The sequence below is a fragment of the Pinus tabuliformis genome, chromosome 1_1 (genome assembly GCF_031772625.1).
Source record: "Pinus tabuliformis cultivar Carrire ecotype Pingquan chromosome 1_1, CPIR1, whole genome shotgun sequence".
NCBI classification, from domain to species: Eukaryota; Viridiplantae; Streptophyta; class Pinopsida; order Pinales; family Pinaceae; genus Pinus; species Pinus tabuliformis.
Genome location: NC_142297.1, coordinates 646106083 through 646124085, shown reverse-complemented (window position 1 = coordinate 646124085; position 18003 = coordinate 646106083). Strand labels below are relative to the sequence as shown.

General features: G+C 40.1%; 1 protein-coding gene across 3 annotated transcripts in view; it reads right to left on the bottom strand.

Annotated features, from left to right (window-relative positions):
• The window catches only part of LOC149215029 (beta-galactosidase 8-like), a 459880-nt gene that overhangs the window by 323182 nt on the left and 118695 nt on the right, over positions 1–18003 (bottom strand). The window lies entirely within an intron of this gene.

Here is an 18003-nt window from a genome sequence, read left to right as displayed (position 1 = left end):
TATCTGATCTGTGAGTCTGTACTGAAAAAGCTCTCTTGTAATCTGATTTTCTGGTTAATAAAAAGACTTTGGGGTTCAAAACTGGCTGGTGTTACTCTCTGGAATTGCTGTGAGATTTTCGTTTTTCTGCATATTTCAGTTTTCAGCAGTTAAAAATAGCTGGTTTTCAGAGTATTGTGAGTACAGGTAGCTTGCTCACGTGCTAGGGTTTGAATGTTGTAGGTTTTCTGGAAATATGGCAGGTATCTCCATTATTTCTTGAAATCTGGCAGCATTTCTTGCCCTCTTTACTGATGTTTGCCAAAGGTGTGCAGGAAATCTTTAGGTGAAGGGTATTTGTGGGTGTTTGGGGAAGTTCTGGGCTGAACCAGCCGACTCCCACAGGCTTTTCTGTGCAGAGCCCAGCTGTTTGTGCCCTGGGTTAATCTTTTAAATTTTATCTCGTGTTTTACATTGAGAGATTTTCTTTATTTTCACAGTAAAGTTCAAATTTTCTGATAAATTGAAAATGTTACTGCAATCATGGTTAAATCTGGTTGTTCTAGATCTTTAAAATTTTGATTTGAGGTTAATTTTGAAGGGTTTCACGTGAACAGTAATCGTGGCATTCCAATCCTGCTATAACGTATTCGCAGTTTTCATTTAGAATTCTGGCTTTGTTTGATAAATATATATATAGGGCTACATTTACTGTGATTTCATTCAAAGTCAGAAGACACAGGTTAGACAACGAGGCAGCATTTCTTGCGTGGGGGGTTTGAAAGTGTTAAGCTGCATTCATCAATCAAAGCATACAATGGTAACACAAGTTTCCAAGGCTCCTGCAACGGAAGATCATTCACGCACGCGTCCTCTGCATTTAGCAACCATCAAACCAGGTAACAACGTAAATCGTATTCCTTTTTTGCTAAAGAAAAAATTGCATAGGTCTCTTTGCACTGTTGATTTCATTGTAAATTTGCTGGAGGTATCCTTTTTCTGAGTCGTATGCATCGTTGTTCTGCTCCTGCAAGTATAGTTCTTTTTTTTGTTTGTTTTTCTTTTGCTGCATTCTGCTCGGTGTCAAACCATAGCCCAGCGTGCCCTACGCAGTCCCGAGCCTTACCCCAGCCTCCGTCTGCGTATCCGAAAACTGAAGATCGTATTACAGCGACATTGCTTTGGTCGTTTTCCTATTTGTTTCCTCTGTCTTGGTTATGCGTGGATCGACCAGCAATTTTTTTAAAATCTCTGCCGTCACCCGTCCCCTCTCAGAGCTGCTGTACGCATAAATTTTTCCTCTGTCGCGGAGACTGGGTCACGTTCTCTCCTGCCGGCGACCGAGACATGGCTGGGTTTCCTTCTGCGGTCCCATTCTAAGTCTCGTTCTCGTTCCGCATTTTCCTTGAAGGCTGTAACTCGACGCATCGTGAGCTGTAGGGTTTTCCTCTTTTTGTTTCACGCTGAGCCACGGGTAGCATGTCATTCCCAGGTTAGCATTAGATTTAGGTTTCATAAAATTTTAATTTTGTTTTTTTTTTTTTTTTAAAAAGGGAAAACGAAAACATCTTCCGTTTCTTTCAAATTAGATTTTAATTAATTTCAAGATTTGTTTTAATATAGCAGCTTAGTGGTAGGTTAACGTAGTTTTTTTTTTTTTTTTAATTTTTAGATTTCAATTTATTACATTGGTGTGGCATTGTTATGATTTAACTTTATTTTAATTTTTTTTTATAATTGTTAAATTTTAGATTTAGTTTCATTAAAATATATATATATATATATATATATATATAGTTTAGTTATAGATTTATTTCTTTTAGATTGGCTTTTTTTTTATTTTTTATTTTTTTAGATTTTGTTTAATATAAAAAATAAAAATAAATAAATAAATAAATATATATATATATATATATATATTTTGAAAAAGCATAAAAAGTTTCCTTTTGTGGAGAGTTACTTTTTTCAGTTGCTTATCTCTGCAATATCTCCCACGCTGAGATCTGAGCACGAAATAAGTGTCTGGTTTCTCTGTTATTCAAAGCAATTTATTTCTCTTAGTTTGCCAGATATCGTTATTCTAGGAACTTTGTGGTTTTTACTGGATATTTAAATCATTGTTCTGATCATTTGATGATAGGTGATTGTTGTTTATGATTCATGCTCTTATATCACCTAGAAAGTAATCATTTAGGCACCAATCTAACAAGGCACTAGTCTATCAAATCAATAAAACCATTTTAGTGCATCTCGTCTCCCGGTCCAACTGTTTGGCAGTTGGCCTTCATCTTTCCTCAGGGTCTACCCCCCTTAGCCGTGGGAGACAGGCTTAAACCGGGGATCAGAGTGACAACCCCCGGTCTGAGCGTTGTCGTGTCAATCCGCGCGACAACAGGTCTATTGAAAGGAGAATAAGGAATCTTAAAAAGATTGAAGAAGATTCATCAAGAAAAAGGGATCATATAAGGAGATAAAGCCTACTATCTTCAAGAACCATGTCTAACTCATTGAAGGGAGAAAACAAACTAGAAGGAGCCTCCAATTATAGGGTATGGAAAAAGAGGATAAATCTCATCCTTGAGAAGAATAAGGTTTTGGATCTAGTCAAAGGAAAAGAAAGAAGCCTACAAATGAATCAAGTGAAGCAGAGAAACAAAAGTTTAGAGAAACAGATATATTAGCCAGGAGCCTAATAGTGGATGGAATAAAGGACAACCTCATTCCATATATATCCAACATAGATTCTGCTCAAGAAATGTATGAGGCCCTATCCAAATTGTTTACAATCAAGAACGTTGGTCAAATTGCAAGCCTCAAGAATGAAGTAAGAACTATGAAGGTGACAAAAGATGATACAGTGGCATCCTTCTTTGTAAGGATAGCTAGAATCATAGATGAACTCTAGGAAATAGATGAAATAGTACTTAAAAAGGAGCTTGTGATTATTGTTCTTCTAGGATTACCAACATCTTGGAGTGTCTTTGCATCATGAATCAACAGTTGGAAGGATACTCTTAAGTTCGAACAATTATGGAATGCAAGTAGTCAAAAAGAAGTCAGAATTTCATTAGTAAGCAACAAGGAGAATGAAGAGGAGAACATCTCAAATGCCTAATCCGATCATCACAAGAATAAAGGGACCTTCAAGAAGTTCAAAGGGCCAGGGAAGAAGATAGACCAATCCAAGCTTGAATGTTACAATTGTCACAAAATGGGTCACTACAGAAGTGATTGTCCTGAGAATCCAAGGAATAAAAGAAGGCACAAAGATCGAGAAAATGTTGTCGATGAAGGATCACCAAAGAAGAACAAGTCTGAAGAATCAGAAATAAAGGGCTTACACTACTAAGTCCTCCCTCTCTTAGTCCTCTACTCTACATTGTTTTCTTTTATGTTTTGATTTCTAGTACTTATAACTTGCTTTGGAAGAACATTTTTGAATTGTTTTGATAAAGTTATAGGTATCCCTCAAGACTGGATTAAGAGGGAGCCCTCACCATTTACCAAAGATAAGTATCTTACTCCTTGCATTATCCTTTATATTTGGTTTCCCTCTCTTATCTATATGTGTTTGTATTAGATGCTAATAACATTTCTTTTCATAGTTTCCTTGTTTAGGAAAGCTTGTTGAATACTCTAGGGTTATAAATTATGGAGAAGGCCTCACAAGATAAGCATGGTAGAAGTTCCATTACAAAAGAATCTCTCCAAGAATTGACGTCCTACAAGGTTTGTTAAGGAACAACTCAAAGGTATGTCTTAAGACCATAAGCTTTGTTCTCTTCATAACAAACGTATATTCATTTCTTTTAAAATATGCTTTACATTACTAACATCGTTATGTCTAGAACCTTTGAATCATAAAGATTCTTACTTGGATGATTAATCATTAGATTGAATCTACCCTCATTATACATTTATCATTCTTATGGAACCCTAAAAAGGTTCTCTACAAAACCCTGACCTAAGGGTGTGCCAATATTGATTGTGAAACCCTAGTCTTCTTAGGGTTATTGATGAAATCTAGAAAATACTATTCTTTTGATGTTTGGGGTTTTGATATTGTTATGGAAACCCTAGTCCTTTAGGGTTGGATGGTAATGTCTATGTATTGAATTCCTAGACCATTAAGGTTTTGGTAAATTAGGGTTTATGAGCAAAACCCTTACAATATCTAGAGTAAGCTCCTAGGAATGAAACCCTAGGTGTATATTTGTCTGTATGATCGAAACGCTAGCCTGATCAAAATTGTTATATGGCTAACTTAAATGCATTAATATTTGTGTCTTGGGTTTGCCTGATATACGTTGTGATATGCTTGTGCATGATTATGAAATCCTAGATATGTATATGTGCTAACCTAATTATTGATGCTCATAGCGTGTAAATTCTAGGGTTTGTAACTAAGCCCTAGTAGAATCTACCCTCATTATACATTTGATCATTCTTATGGAACCCTGAAAAGGTTCTCTATAAAATCCTAACCTAAGGGTGTGCCAATATTGATTGTGAAACCCTAGTCTTCTTAGGGTTATTGATGAAATCTAGTAACTATTCTTTTGATGTTTGGGGTTTTGATATTGTTATGGAAACCCTAGTCCTTTAGGGTTGGATGGTAATGTCTATGTATTGAATTCCTAGACCATTAAGGTTTTGGTAAATTAGGGTTTATGAGCAAAACCCTTACAATATCTAGAGTAAGCTCCTAGGAATGAAAACCTAGGTGTATTGTTATGCTCTTAACCTGCAAAATGATACCCAAATACAGAATATGCGAAGAAAAGATACCCAGAACACAGAATAGCAATGATTTTATTATTCAGAGAGTAATGTTCACTTGCCTCTTCGAGGGGGCAACCTCCAATAGAGCAGAGCTCGATTACAAAAATAAGACACAATGCTCCTCGCAGGGAGTCTCTATCCTTTATATATGACTCATACATGCAATACCACGGGCCAATACCATGGGTTTTATTAATACCATCTATCTAATACTACGGCCCATTTGCAACTAACTGTGGTTCCGTCATTAATTGCGGATTAACCACTTACAATTATTAATATGGGCTTTATTGACTCTTGACTATGATGTGATCCCATTACATAAATAAGGGGGTTAGGGTGGGACCCTAACATGCCCTCCCCCTTAAGACGAGCCTTGTCCTCAAGGCTGAAGTTGCGGAAATTGTTGAAGAATAGTGGTTGGTTCCCAAGTTGCATCTTCCGGAGAGGTGTGTTTCCATTTGACGAGGACTTCCTTAATCATGCGGCCGCACAGTTGCTTGTCTCGTGTGTCTAGGACCTGTTCGGGTTGAAGCCAGATGGACCCTTCTTCGTCCAATTCAGGTAGACTGGTCTGAATTCTACAATTGTTCCCAATCACTTTCTTGAGGCATGAGACATGGAAAACTGGATGGATTTTTGCAGTGGGTGGCAAGGCCAACTTGTATGCCACTTCTCCAATGCGCTGAAGTACTTGATATGGTCCATAGAATTTGGGAGAGAGTTTCTGACACCCCTTGTCCTTGAGTGATGTTTGCTTATATGGTTGTAGCCGTAAAAAGACGTGATCCCCTTCTTGAAATTGGCGCTCTGAGTGATGTTGGTCTACCTGTTGCTTCTTGCGGTTCTGAGCTTGATGAAGATTTTCTCGAAGATGGGCGAGCATGGTTGTGCGGTGTTGTAGGAGTTGATCCACTGCTTGTACTTTTGAGCATCCCTTGAGATACGAAGTAGGTGAAGGTGGGAGTTGACCATATACTGCTTCATAGGGAGTCATTTTGGTGGTGGCATGGTAGTTGGTGTTATACCACCATTCTGCCAGAGGTAACCACTGTACCCAAAGGTGTTGCTTTTCTGAAGTGAAACACCTAAGGTAGGTTTCTAGACATTTGTTGACGGCTTCGGTTTGACCATCTGTTTGCGGATGATAGGAAGTACTGAGTTTGAGTTGAGTGCCTTGTATTCTGAAGAGTTCTTGCTAAAAATTACTGGTGAAGATCGGGTCGCGGTCGGACACAATAGAAGTGGGCATGCCATGCAATTTGAAGATCTGATCCATGAAAGATTGAGCCACCAAAGTTGGTGTAAACGAGTGGGGTAGGGAACATAAATGAGCATACTTCGACAGTCGGTCTACAACCACCATGATGACTGACTTGTTCCCTGACTTTGGAAGACCTGTAATGAAATCCATAGAAACCTCCGTCCAAATTGATGCCGGAATGGGCAATGGTTGTAATGTGCCTGGTGTGTTGACGGTTTCCCCTTTGTGGTGTTGACAGACATCACATTCTGCTACGAAAGTAAAGATGTCCTTTTTCATGCCTGTCCAAAAAAATGATCTTCTGGTGCGAGCATACGTCTTCTGAAAGCCCGAATGTCCTGCAATGGGAGATGAGTGCAATTCTGCCAAAATGCGACTTTTGAGGGTGGATGTTGGTGATATTACGACTCTGTCCTTGTAGCGAAGAATATCATCCTGCCACGAGTAACCCTTGGTGGAATTTGGATCTACCTGCAATTGAGAAATGAGTTGGGAGAGCCCGGGGTGTGAAAACCATTCCCTGCGAGCCTCTTCAATCCATTATGGAATGGGGAGGGAAATTGCTAGCAGAGTACTTTCCTCCTCAAATTGGCGAGATAATGCATCTGCTACACTATTGTCTTTCCCTTTCTTGTAAATGATCTCATAATCGTATCCCAGCATTTTGGCTAGCCATTTATTTTTTTGTGGGGAGGATAGGCGTTGCTCCAAAAAATATTTAAGACAGTGATGATCTGTGCGGATTTGGAAACGTCGCCCCAATAAGTAAGGTCGCCAGGTCTCGACTGCATGTAAGATGGCCATCATTTCCTTCTCGTAGGTAGATTGGCCCAGATTCCTCCCACTGAGTTGTTGGCTTGTGAAGGCCAACGGTCGCCCTTCCTGCATTAAGACCTCCCCAATACCTGTACCCGAAGCATCACATTCAATGACAAAAGATTTGGTGAAGTCAGGGAGTGCTAAGATTGCAGTGGAACACATGGCATTTTTTAGAGCTGTAAAGGCTTGTTGTGCTTCCTCATTCCAGAAGAATGAATTTTTCTTTAGGAGTTGGGTGAGGGGCTTCGCTATGCGACCATAGTTGCGGACAAATTTACAATAATAGCCTGTGAGACCCAAAAATCCTCTCAAGCTCTTCAAGCTCTTAGGTTGAGGCCATCCCTGCATTGCCTGGATCTTTTTGGGGTCCACCTTGACACCTTCACGCCCCACAATGTGGCCCAAATACTCTACTTCTGCCATGCCAAACGAATACTTGGACATCTTGACAAATAATTTATCCTTGCGGAGCAGTTGCAAGAGTAGATCTACATGTTGAAGATGTGCAACCCAAGTGCAACTATAGATGAGGATGTCATCGAAGAAGACAAGGACAAATTTCCTGAGATATGGTTTGAGAATGTGGTTCATAAGGCTCTGAAAAGTAGAGGGGGCATTACAAAGACCAAATGGCATGACCAGGAATTCATAATGGCCTTCATGAGTTCTGAAAGCAGTCTTGGGGATGTCGACTTCCTTCATGCGAATTTGGTGGTAGTCTGAGTGAAGATCCAGCTTGGTGAAGAATTGAGCCCCATTGAGTTCATCCAGCAAATCATCAACCACCGGGATGGGAAATTTATCTTTGACTGTCAACTTATTGAGGGTCCTGAAGTCGGGACACATCTGCCACTCCCCATCTTTCTTGAGCACCATGACCACTGGAGATGAATAAGGACTAATGCTGGGACGAATGACACCTGCTTCCAAAAGTTCCTTGATGATTTTTTCTATTTCATTCTTTTGGGTGAAAGGATATCTGTATGGGCGCACATTTGGGGGTTGGGCCCCTGGAACCAAGGTGATGCTATGATCATGTTCCCCTCGCGAGGGTGGAAGCTCATGAGGCTTGTCAAAGACCAACAGATGGTTATTTAAAATCTGTTGCATCTCAGGATGAATTGGCAGAGGCTTTGTTTCGACTGCCTGGATGGCATTAAATTGAGCTACAACTCCATGATTGCCCTTTTTTAACAATTTTTCCATTCTATGCGAGCTGATGATAGAGGGGGCTCCCGCCTGGAGTCCACGGAGGGTATGTGTGTAGTTGTTCTGCTTAAAACTCATATATAATTCCTAGAAATCCATTGTGATTGGCCCAAGAATGCGGAGCCATTCAGCGCCGAGGACAATGTCACAACCCCCCATGTGTATGGCAAACATGTGGGTTTTCAACTGATAATCCCCCATTTGAAGTTTGACATTTTCACAGTGGCCTTCACATTTCATTGTGCCTCCATCCGCAATTTGAACTTGGAAGTTAGAAACTGCGCATACAAAACAATGCACTGCTTCTGCGACTTTTTGATGGATGAAATTATGTGTACTTCCACTATCAATCAAAACTACTACTGGGCGATGTTTAATGAAACCTCTGATTTTGAGAGTTTGAGGGGAAGAAATCCCTGCCAACGCATGCAGCGAAATAACTGGTTTGTCAGGGACATTGTCCTGTTGGTTGTCTTCTTTTAGCGCTTCATGGTCCTCAAGTGGTGGATCTTCCTCTGTTGAGCTGTAGTCAGTGGCATCTATTTGAAAAAATTTGGGCTCCTTGCATTTATGACCTGGGGAGTATTTTTCATCACAGTAGTAACATAGTCCTTGCTTTCTTCTTTCGGCCATTTCCTTAGGTGACACCTTTTGGACCTTAAGTGTTTGAGTCATGTGGTGAGCCTGTGGGGGGCGACCTTTAGCGGAGAAATTTGTGCGACTGTATTGGGCTGCTAATGCACGTTCCACGTTACGAGCTACCTTGCAAGCCTCCGTCCATGTGGGAGGGTGGTGCAGTAGGACTTGAGCTTTGATGGCTTCTTTAAGACCGCTGATAAAACATTCCGTGAAGAACGCATCTGAGAGACCCCAAGTACGGAAGGCTAAGGCTTCAAAAGCTGTAATATATTCATCCACTGTACCAGTCTGTCGGAGCTTAGTAGGACGACCCAAAAAAGAGCCCTCCTGTTCAAAGCGGCTTTGAAGAGCTTTTGTAAATTGGGTCCAAGTCCTAAAAGGTCCATTGCAACGTTGATGCCATTCCCACCATTGCCACCTTTCATTGTCCAAGTACATGCTCCCCAACATAAGCTGAGTCGCATCATCTAAGATACGATTCAGTTTGAAATACTAGTCCATTTGTGCTATCCATGCCGACGGGTGAGAACCGTCAAATTTATGCATATCCAACTTGGGAGGTCGCTGACTGGGTGGTTGGTGGGTGTGCCAGACGTGAGGAGAGTGGCTAGACTCACCCTCATTGTATCCATTGCCATTATACGCCTCCTCGTGGGCTGGCTCCTTGTCCTTCGGGATGAGTTGCGCGACCTGGATACTTAGTCCGTTAAGCTGAAGGGTGAGGGCTTGCATGGATTCTTCAAGTTTGTCGATCCTTTCATTGGCCATCGCTTGAGCTCTAGTTTCTACCATACACCAACCTGATGAAAATTTGGGACTGCCTAAAAATTTTCACTAATAATTGAATGGTACCACCATGCTCAACTCGTCGTCCTGATTCTGTTGGGCTAGATCACCAATAAGCGCCCCGGAAGATCTCAGACCTTGCCAAATCCTCAAAATGTCAATGTGGCCAAAAGTCCTGCGAGAATTATACCCCGGTATAGGAACCCTTCACAACGACTCCGATCTGGTGGATCTGAGAGATCTGAATGGCGGATCTGATGGCGGAACAGACTGCTTCTGCGGATCTGATGGATCTAATAGATCGGAATGGCTGATCTGCGAACTTGAGACTGCGGGACTGATGTCTGCTGCTGCTGCACCCTTTTGCACAAGCGGGTCTGGAAGAGATGCTGTGTGATCCCCTGATAGAAAAAGGGAACTATGGTCTTGAGGAGTGTCAGGTGCTACAGATCGCAATATACATAAGGGTCTGGCAGTAGTACTCGGCCCAATGTTTCAGGGCTCTAACTAAGGAGGATCGACCGTACCCTTAGCCGTACAACCCGACTACCCTATCGTACGGGTGAGTAATCTCCCCGAGTGCTGTTCTCGGTGTACTGTAGCCGCAAGACGGCCGACGGTTTATCTATGGCGAGGTTTCAAGGGAGCCTAGGGGGCTTCCAATATACCCAGAGGGTACGTGGAAGACAATCCGTGCGCGGTTCTGTCTAATGCGCTACTACTCGAAGGGGTACCCACAGGGGTTACAAGGGAGTCCAACAGACGTGACCACCTCTTGTATTTCCTACGTGCATGCCTCCCCAAATCTGCAGGTTTATGCGCTCAGCGACAGATCCCGTGGTTTAAAGACGCCGGAACACGTCTCTAGCCAAAAAAAAATTCTGCTAAGAAATGGAGATCCCACCGACCCTGGAAAGTGCTCTGATACCACTTGTTATGCTCTTAACCTGCAAAATGATACCCAAATACAGAATATGCGAAGAAAAGATACCCAGAACACAGAATAGCAATGATTTTATTATTCAGAGAGTAATGTTCACTTGCCTCTTCGAGGGGGCAACCTCCAATAGAGCAGAGCTCGATTACAAAAATAAGACATAATGCTCCTCGCAGGGAGTCTCTATCCTTTATATATGACTCATACATGCAATACCACGGGCCAATACCGTGGGTTTTATTAATACCATCTATCTAATACTACGGCCCATTTGCAACTAACTGTGGTTCCGTCATTAATTGCGGATTAACCACTTACAATTATTAATATGGGCTTTATTGACTCTTGACTATGACGTGATCCCATTACATAAATAAGGGGGTTAGGGTGGGACCCTAACATGTATATTTGTCTGTATGATCGAAACACTAGCTTGATCAAAATTGTTATATGTCTAACTTTAATGTATTAATATTTGTGTCTTGGGTTTGCCTGATATACGTTGTTGTGATATGCTTATGCATGATTATGAAATCCTAGATATGTATATGTGCTAACCTAATTATTGATGCTCATAGTGTGTAAATTCTAGGGTTTATAACTAAGCCCTACTAGAAGTTTGATATTCTAGGATATGATGATATTGTTTCAAATGTGATGATAAAGTCTAGGGTTTACAAAACGTTGGTCATATTGTTGAAACCTCAGATTGTGCTATGATTTGATATCTAAGATGGCATCTAGGGTTTGCATTAAATCGTTGTAGAAGTCTCACATATAAATTCTGAAAATTGTTAGATGCATTGTAGAATTGGACTTGTTTGAATTGCTTCTAGAGTTTGCAATATATCATAGTAGAGTCTGTCATATCTCTGAAAGAAATATTGAGGCCCTAAATATAATGAGGCTGATATCTTGATTGAGTTACTAATGTGATTTAGGGTTTGTAACCAAACCCGAGCAAGAAGTTGAAGTACAGAAGTGTGTGTCTCTTGCTAATTATGAACCTAACCAAGTGTAGGTATTTGATGTCTAAAGTCAAATGCTTCCATTATTATATGATTATGATATAGTCAACTTCAAGCTATGTACTTGGTAGTACTTGTTGTTTAAGTTGTGCAGGTACATAATCTTCAAGATATTGAAGATATTAATAAATAAAGTTGACTTGATAATATTGGTAAGCATGATGAAGGAAGATATATGAATGAGGATGATCAAGATGACTTTGATAAGAAGGAATGAAGCCATGAAAGACTCTTTGATGTTATAGAAAGTAGTTGATCTCCCTAAGTTAAGAGGGAGCCTGGATGAAATGAAGGGTATATCTCCCAAGTTGAGAGGGAGGCCATATTATGATAGTCATGATGGATAAACTGAAGAAGAAATTGGAGAATATATATTGAGGATGTATTTGTGCTACTAAAGAAATTAAAGAAGAAAAGCTTCTGACTAATTGCATATGCATAACTTGATATAAGTGGCATCAAGATGATTGAATACCCCGAAGGTTTGTGTTATGTGTATTTGAAAGTTTTTTACTGATTGGGCTTGTGTTTGTACAGGTAAATCTCTCGAAGTTTTGGAAGCATGTTTGATGTTACTGATTTGTTTGATCGCGAGAGATTTGTTGTTCCCGAATTGAATAATCGAGAGTGTTGATGCATTGTATGTAATACAAAATTCCTGGGAGGACATCTGGTCGGCATGTGTGTTGGTGTCTAGTTCTCGAGGTAGGGAGGGTGGAGTTGGTCATAGAGCTATGACCTTGCATTATGCACCTAGTTCCCTGGGTTGATAGTTAGCAAGTAAGCTTGATGGTATCTAGACTGGCTGAAAGCTTTAGTCCATCTTAGTCCCACCCAGATAGATTGCCCTGGTCAGGAATCTAGTCCATGGCATCGTGTGCGCCTAAACTCTTTGTAGTTCATGTGTTTTGAGATCTTTCATGTACTTGTATATATATGTAATTATGAATACGTCCCTAATTAAGAGGGAGTGTTGAAGAATGTAACTAAGTTTGGTCTTCATAATTGTATTTGAATCATAATGAAATGTATTTATCAAAAGAAAGAAAAAGAAATTTTATTATATATATTGACTTATTAAAGCATGGGTTTCATGCTTGGGTCAATTGTTTTTAGTTCAAGGTCTCCATTGTAGACCTCTAGGGTTTATGTCAAGTGTCCTTGTTGTGATATTATAAAGAACCCTTTTGGGGAATTATTTGTCAAAGAAGAAAATTATTCTATTGTAAAATTAGGTCATTTAGTCCTCCTCCACCAGTCGGCCTCAAGAAGATCAAGTCAGCCTCAAACAAGGTAATTCGATCTCACAAGAAGCCTATATATCGAAGCTGTGAAGTTGATGCATCAAGGTCAAAGTTGTGAAGCTGTTGCATCAAGGCCGAAGCTGTGAAGTTGATGCATCAAGGTCAAAGTTGTGAAGCTGTTGCATCAAGGCCGAAGCTGCAAAGTGGCTGCATCAAGGTCGAAGTTTGGAAGTTGCGTCAAAGTTGAAGTTTCTTGAATATTGTTGGGATGAAGCTACTAAACAAAAGGTAAGAATTGAAGGTTGTTGCATAATATCAAATGGTTGACTTGGTGGAGGACGAAGGTTTGTTGGTCTAGGGTCTTGGTTGTCTCACTAATTATGAATCTACGAAAGGAAGAGTTGTTGACTGGGTTTTCCCCTGTATAGGGGTTTTTCCCTCGTCCGCTTACATCTGGTGCTTTTGATCTTCGTGTTATGGTTTTGGTAATTGCTTGATGAATTAAGATAAAAGAACACAAGGAATTTAATAAGAACATAAGAATATCACAAGTAATTATCAACAAAAGAAAATATTTCTACCTTTCTGATTTCCCAACAGCTAGGTTGCACGAAACGGGGAAACGGGTACGAGTTTCCCAAACGGGCACAGGTACGAAACGCGACCTCCCCAAATTTTGGAAACGAGGAAACGCAAATATATATATGTGTGTGTGTGTGTGTGCAATCATAAAGCATACATGATACATTATAATTTATTACATTTAAACATTATGATTAGATTTACATCACATTTACTCATGAATGATCACATAATGAAAATAAAAATATCGGAATATCCAAAAGCAACCTTTATTATATATCCAAATCTCAAAATCAGCCTTTATTATATATTAATAAATGAGGTTGCAAGTACAATAAAGACTATAAGGCTACAAGAACTATAGAGACAAAAGACTAATCCTCATCAAAAATAGAAGCAGAAGCATGCTCAACAATGGATGGTGGTGCTGAAGAAGATGATGGGCCAATTCCACTTCCAGTCTAGACCTCAATATTCAAGGCAGCAAGAGAGAGATCCAAATCAGGACTTTTTGCATCCACATCCCATTCTTTAGAAGGATCGTTGTTGTATTCTGGACTCCTACGAGATGCAAGGAGAAGGTTGGAGTGCACATAAACAAGATCCTCTACCTTCTGTAAACCCAACCTATTGCACTTCACAGAATGAATTAAACCATAAGTGCTCCAATTCCTTTCTGTTGATAAAGAGGTTGCCACTTGTAAAAGAATACGAATGGCAAGGTTTTGCAAATGTACACCATTTTCTCCATGACAAATCCACCACCTAACTGGATTCATGGTGCTTCTCTCCTCCAAAGCTGAAATATTTGCATAATCATCTATTCCTGCAGCAAAACTGGCAAATTCTTCCTTTACCTCCCTGTGCAGATAAGAAGGAAACATTCTCATAAGGGCTTTTTTCACCCCATTAGCCACCTCTCTATCCTTATGAGGTGCCTTCTTCTTCCCATTGCTTTGAGCAATAAGCTCCTCATCATAAAATTTGGGGTTCAAGGCATGTGCTAAAGTGTGCAATGGAGTGTTGAAATTGTTCCACCTATCAACAATGATTTTCTTGACTAAACCAGCAAAATTATCATCAACAAACAAAAGTTGTGGAGACTCTTGCAAAATGATTTCCATAGTTTTCTCAAACATGTAATCCATGCCATCATATACCTCTCCTACGAAAGGTTGCTCAGTGTCAGCGCTCTGAAGAAGCTCAAATGCAGGGGTTGTGAACTTTAGCAAGAAATCTACCTTGCTCCACCAATCCTCATCAAGACACAATCTATGCACCATATATCCCCGCTCTGAATCTGCTTGTCTCCACTCAATCCAAAGTTGACTCACCACCATAGGAACTAATGCATGTTTAACCTCAACTAGGAGGCGCAACATCAAGAAGTTTGAGGCATATCTAGTCTCAGCAACTTTTAACAACTCCAATTTGGAGTACTCTCGAAATATGGCCTGATATTGGTGGTGGTTGGTGATGAATTTGACAATCTCCCTTGCTTCCCCTGTGATTTCCTTTATCCAGGAAACTTTGTTGTCAATCTCCTCTAAGATCAGATTCAAATTATGGACAATGCACAGTGTCCAAAAGATGTGGTCATACCTCCCCTCAATAATTAAACCTGCAACTTTGCAAACTAGTGCATTATCCGTGATAACTTGCACCACCTTGTTAGGCCCTATTTGTTCAATAGCTTTTATAATAACATCAACAATGAACTATGCATCTTTTACCTCTCCTGAGCAATCTTCTGCCTTGATAAACATTGCTCCTTTGGGGGAAGTGGCAATGATATTTATCAATGGTATGCGCCTTGTATCTGTCCATCCACCTAAGACTATGGTAACCCCAGAGCTACTCCAAGAAGAACGAATTGGTGATAAAATATCCTCCACAAGCTCCTTCTCATTAAGCTGAGTTCAGACTTTCTCATAGTTGGGTCCCTTGTACCCTTGAGGAGCTTTGTTAATTTCCCTTATCATATCTTGCCAATAAGGAGAGCGAACAACATTGAGTGTGATACCACATGCATAAATGCACCTAGCCACTCTGGAATCAGTTTCTTCTCTCGCTTGCACATTCACCAATTTAGCAATTCCGCTATCCTAAACTGAAGGGGATGCCCCTCTAGTATTTTTGGGTGCTGGTTGTTCATGTTGTTGAGTGGCACCGACTCTCCTCTTTCTTGCTTCAACTACAATCCTTGGCTCAATGTTAGATGGAGCTTGAGGAGTAGCTTGAGTAAGCTCATCATGCCTTCTCTTAATAACATCTGCCTCATCTTGCTCTCTTTGATATGCCCTCCTTGCCAATGGATCTGTTGTTTTTGTGCAACCCACAACCCCCTGTCCTCCTCCACGCAAAAGATGTGCCTTCACTCTTGGTTAAGAGCCCTTGTATGAATTATTGCAAAGATTACATCGCCATTCCCATGAGCCACCACCTCCACATTTTTGAAGCTTCTAAACATGCCTCCAAAGAGGATAATATTCAGCCCTTAGGTTGGCCCTAGGGCTTGAACTTGCAGTTGCACTTTGGTTGGAAGCCATTGCTACAAAAATAAATGAAAAAAAACAAATCTGTAAATAAAAAACGTTTTTCATATTTTTGGCAACATAAACCCTTGAAAAATTGAAGAAATAGAAGGAAAAAAACTAAGAAAATGAATGTTGCTTACCCAAATTAATTTTCTGTAGCTGAAGCTACCCCAAAATGCCAAAAAAGACAAGAAAATATGGTTGTAGCTGAGCCAAAAAACCAAGAATGCCATAGCCAGAAACTCTACACTCCAAATCTGCTACTAGAATCTTTTTCTCTTGCTGCTGAAATATCTTGCTCTTGCTACTGAAATCTCCTTTGCTCATTGTTGAAAACAACCTGGCTGGAACCACTGCTCTCTTCCTCTCTTCTCCTTTGCAAAAATCGTTAATCTCCAAGATAAACGACTTGCTCAACTGTGTGATGAGAGAATGAGGCGAAGGTCACTTTTATAACTTGAAAGAGGCATCTAGAAGCAGCGAGAAGCCACTTTAGTCACCCAATTAAATAATAGGAAACAAAATAAAATAAAATAAAAATTAAGAAAATGTCAATCTGCGTGGGGAAACTCCGCCACTGCGTGGAAACTCGCTTCCGACCATACTAGCCACATTTCCTCCTCAAGAAACGGGTCAATATGGCCAAAAACAAGTTTTCGGGCCATACCGTATGGGTTTCCCCATTTCCGTATGGAAACGGACCCTCTTCCCACGTTTCCTGCAACTTAGCCCAACAGTCTTCAGGCCTAGGTAAGATCTCCCAAACTCCATTCTTCATTATAGATTGATATTCTCCATTCATGGCATCCTTCCATTCTTGGTGATTGACATCTTCTTAAAAAGTGGATGCCTCTGCTTCTATTAGTTTTGTCATGTAGGCTGCATATCCAGAATATCATTTGGGCTTTTTGCTTTCCCTAAATGTACCTTGAGTTGGTTCATGACCTTCTGCATCTGGAAGTGTAGACTTCAACCAGTTAGGTCTTTTTCTAGATTCAGGGATAGCCATAGGTTGTATAGGTTCACTGGGACCTTCATCTTCAAGATTTGATTCTTCTTCTTCCTTAGTAACTTCTTCTTCGAATACAGGAAATTCTCTATCATCAGAGTCCTTAGGGACATCCTTTGATTTCTTGAAAGGAATACTTTCATCAAATATACCATCTTGGTTGACTTCTATTCGGTGCCCTTGTTTTATGTAGATCCTATAGGCCTTAGAAGAGTTGTTGTAGCCAACGAATGTTCCCTTCATGCCTGATGGATCCAACTTCTTTCTCTTGTCCTCAGGTATATGAATATAGACAGGAACAATTCTTCAAGAGTTTTGTTATCCAGTGACCTGTGGGGACTTCAATTTTGTATGTATACAGTTGTCTTTGTAGCTTCACCCCATATAAATTTCGGTAAATCTTGATCACGTAACATTGTTTTCACACTTTCTTCAATGGATTGATTCTTTTGTTCTTCTACTCCATTTTTTTCAGGACTATGTGGGACTATCAACTCCCTTTTAATCCCAGACTCTTTACAGAAAGCGATGATTTCCTTAGATGTGTATTCTCCTCCATTGTCAAATCTTAATACCTTGATTCTTCTTTCTGTAAGGTTCTCTACTTTAGCTTTAAATTCTTGAAATTTGGGTAAATACTTCATCCTTGGATTTCACTAAGTAAACCCAAGTTTTCCTTAAATGGTCATCCATAAATATGACATAGTATAGATGACCTCCAAGAGGTTTAGGAGTCATAGGACCACAGAAATCAAAATGAATAAGATCCAAGATTTCTTTTGACCTCGAAGCATTGCTTCCAAATGGTCTCTTAGTGTTCTCATCCAATGCACATCCCTTGCATACTCCTTCGTGATCTTCCTTCAGTTCGGGGGTTCCATCTACTATCGAATTTAGGGTTGGAAGGATTTTGAAATGGAGATGACCGAATCTTCTATGTCAAAGTTCACATGGGATGATTTCAATGTGAGCTAGCGCTTGAGCAAGGGGAGATAGCAAATCACTCTAGCATTTTTTATACTTGAGTTTTTACCCCATACTACAACTTTTCCATGAGTGAAGGCTACTCTTTCACCTTTATCTTCTAGACTTGAAATAGAAAGTAAATTCTTATGCAAACCTAGAACAAATAGGATCTTGTTGAGATGAATATTGCCTCCATTCTCCAACTCTATCGAGGTTGATCCA